This window comes from Myotis davidii, unplaced genomic scaffold, assembly GCF_000327345.1.
Source record: "Myotis davidii unplaced genomic scaffold, ASM32734v1 scaffold524, whole genome shotgun sequence".
Lineage (NCBI taxonomy): Eukaryota > Metazoa > Chordata > Mammalia > Chiroptera > Vespertilionidae > Myotis > Myotis davidii.
The window spans coordinates 1,339,195-1,342,580 of NW_006299263.1; the positions used below are offsets into that span (position 1 = coordinate 1,339,195).

General features: G+C 50.9%; 1 long non-coding RNA gene across 1 annotated transcript in view; it reads left to right on the forward strand.

Moving 5' to 3' along the window:
- Nucleotides 1-313: 313 nt before the first annotated feature.
- LOC107184830 overlaps nt 314-3,386 on the forward strand; it is a 12,722-nt gene continuing 9,649 nt past the window's right edge. The window contains exons 1-2 of the long non-coding RNA XR_001515738.1: nt 314-632; nt 2,508-2,512. This is a non-coding gene — a long non-coding RNA (uncharacterized LOC107184830). The remainder of the gene's footprint in view (nt 633-2,507; nt 2,513-3,386) is intronic.

Below are 3,386 nucleotides of genomic sequence, written 5' to 3' on the forward strand. Positions count from 1 at the left end.
AATGAGCAGGTGAACCGATTGAGAATTACCGACACTTCCTTTCTGACCTGGAACATTCCTTGCTCCGGGAGGGCCTGCTTTCTTTCCAGGCCATCTAAATTTGGCGCAGATCTCTCCAGGCCTCTGGCAGACCCGCATTCCGCATTCCGCGGCCCAGGACAGCACACATTGGCTCCCAGAAAGCCCATCTGAAGTCCTTTCTCCTATCCTATGTCCACACAGGAGATGCAGTTAAAGACTACATCTCCGTATCCTAAAACTGAAGTCAAATGGAGTAAGGCTTGGCAAAAACACCCAAAGAAAGAATTGTCGATTGGAAGAAAAAAAAAATCTTTATTAGGTATCATCATTCTCATAATTGTTATTATTGACATACTCATCACCCTGAATCAGCCAGCCAAGCCTCCAACACACAGGCTCCAACACAGCCCTCAGCTGCTGTTGACTCATGGGGTTCTGAAACCACCCACAGTATAGAGGAAGGGCGGCTCCATCTGTCCCAGGGAGAATGCTTTGCAGCTGCCCCCAGAGAACTCCATTCTCAGGTTGGAACAAGGGGTGGGGGTGTTATGTAAGTTCAATCGAGGGAAGGACAAAATTTATTTCCCTGTGGAGACAGTATCGATGGATGGGTGTGTGTGTGGCTAAATGCTTTTCTGTAAATATTAGCAAGGGGTATGGTTATGCGGAAAAAAATGTATGTATGTATGTGTGTGTGTATATGCGCATATGCCTGCTGAGAAATTACCCCTCTCCCAAACATTTCTCTGGCTAAGGTTCCTCATGCGTCCACAGTTAACTGTCCCCACCTTTTAAACCCCTTTGGTGACAGAATTGATAGAGGAATTTACCTTTGTCTCTGATTAGTTTTCTTTCTGCTTAAACAGAGATCTGGGCCTGGGCCATCACTGGCAGGGAAAGAAGAATATTACCATTTTTTTTTTTTTTTTTACTTTGAATCCATCTTAAAGTATCTGGTACATTCACCTTGAGAAACAGGAGCTCCCATCCTCATGAGGACATGAGGACCATAATGATGGTACCGTGTGTGAGCCGGTGCGGGCCTTCCTAGCATATTGTCAGCAAACCGCCTCCGACATGTTCTACATTAAACAAATCGTATATGTCCCCCTTCACTTAAATCGTTGGATGTAATTAGAGAGGCTCAAATAGGGAAAAAGATGGTGCTGCGAGTTACATAAATGCCTCGGAAAAGCAGCGCTCTTTAAGTCTCTTACATAAATATTGCAGACGAATAGGCCCCAAATGTAGAAGAAGGGAAGAAGCCAGGACTGACCTTCACTCCAAAACCTCTATTTGGAAATCACAAAAGGGGCCTTGGAATTACACAGGGGGCAGAGTGGTACATTCATCTTGGCCATTTTCGGCCATGAAAGCCCCACATAAAAACACATTGTGTAATGAGACCTGGTGAGCACAGGACAATCCCCACACACATTAAAGCTTTCTGAAAGCAAGAGTTTACATAAGTAATAAAGAGACGTCCCTCCCATGGCAGATTACTGGCAGCAGGACCCTGGCCATCTTGTCCATGGTGCCTGCGGTTTCAGCTCTCAGGGAGAAGTGTGTTAGGCTTCCAACTAAAAGGGACATTACTTGAGCAGGCACATCAGCAAAGGGTGCAGCCATGTCTGATGGAATTACGGGCAAGCAATTACGGAGACGAGGCTCACTAATGTGGACAACTGAGGGGCAAGCGGTTGGTCATCATGGGCCACCAGCCTCTCAGCGAGGAGGGAGGGGAGAGACCAGGGAAGGTACACCCCAAGGAGGCACTGTTTGGAGGGAGGTCTATTTTGCAGGCAGGGCTGCCAGTGCCTCTTAGGACAACCCTGGCTAAGGCTCAGGGGCCAGTGAAGCTCACCTTCTGGGGCTTGAGGAACAGCCCGCACCTACAGTTTGCACGATGTGAACTGCAGCCTTCCCCGCAGGGGTGAGCAGTTTGCCACACCTTTCTGCAGGCCCAGAGAAGGTTCTGGAAATATCTAGGTGGGGTCCGGCACACTTAACCTCGCCAGACACCCTCTTAGGAGGGCAAAGGAAGAACATCAGAAATATCAATTACACGATGATTGGCACATAGTAGGTACTCAATAAATATTTGGGAGGAAATGAGGCTAGGATATCCTTGAATACTAATTTATTTAGTGGGTTAGGCTGAGGCTCTGGAAAGGAAAGAGCTCCTCAGTAAGCTACAACGGAGCCTCTTTGGCCTCGATTACTGTGTAAGTAATCAAACTAAAGTCCTAAGCATCCTTATGGCCTTGGCCTTGCAAAGACAGGCCTCTGCTGCTAAGGGCATGGGGGGCGGGGGCGGGCGGACGGGTCAGGAGGAAGCGATGCAGCAGGCTTCCTGGGTAGGAAGATCCAGCTCTTGGCCTCCTTTCTCGGCAGGGACCTGCCCCTCCTCCATGTTCTCCACCAGAAAATTAATGAGTTTAGGTCTTGCCTTCCACCGCAGCTTGGGGGTCACCACAGAGCAGGAGATGGGGTGGGGCTGTGTGAAGGGGGTCCCTAGGACCAGCTGCTGCTCTAGGTCCAGTGATGGGAAGGTCCCATTTGGGAAGCCGGTTCTTGGGGATGAAGGACGGTTGACCCTTTGCATTCCCTGATGCCTTTTTTTTCAAAACAGACTTTCCTCAGAGCCTCACTTGTACACATTCTGTTTTTTCCTTCCGTTAGGATTTTAAAAGGAATGCCCCCCCGGCCCCCCCCCCGCCCCCGCGTAGGTTACTGCGCCTCTCCCTTCTTTCGCATCTCTTGGATCTCTGCCTAAAACTGCAATTACAGCCACAAGGAGGAAGTGAGAGGCTCCCGAGAGCCCTGGCCATGCTTTCAGCCCTGATGGAGCCTCGGACCCACCAGGAATTCGTTCCTTCTTCCCCATAGATCCCAATGACTTCCTTCAGCTAGCCAGGTGCCCACAGCTCTACAGCAAAAGGTGACAAACATCTCCCTCCTCCCTCCCAACGGGCTCCCTCCCTCCCTCCCCCCAGATCTCAAGCAGAACACAATATAGCCGCAGTCCGAGCCCTGGCACAGCCGGCCAGTCTTCTGGATGCCAGGTTATTTTTAAAAAGAGCAAACCAAAAGCTAAGCCCGGAACAAAAACACAGCCACGGAGAAAAGGGTCCGCCCGCGTACAATGCACCCCAAGCCTAGAGAAAAATAGGCACACAGAAGCACTCCGCAATGCGCTCACAGGCACCCCGCCTCCCCCACCCCCACCCCCCTTCGGTGCTCGCACAAATCTGCGCTGGTCACAGAAGCGGCTTCGGTTTCTCTCCCCGAGTCCGTTCGCATCTCTCAGCCCCGTCTGTCACACATCACACACCTCCCCGCGCCCAGGGCTCCTGCCGCCGGGC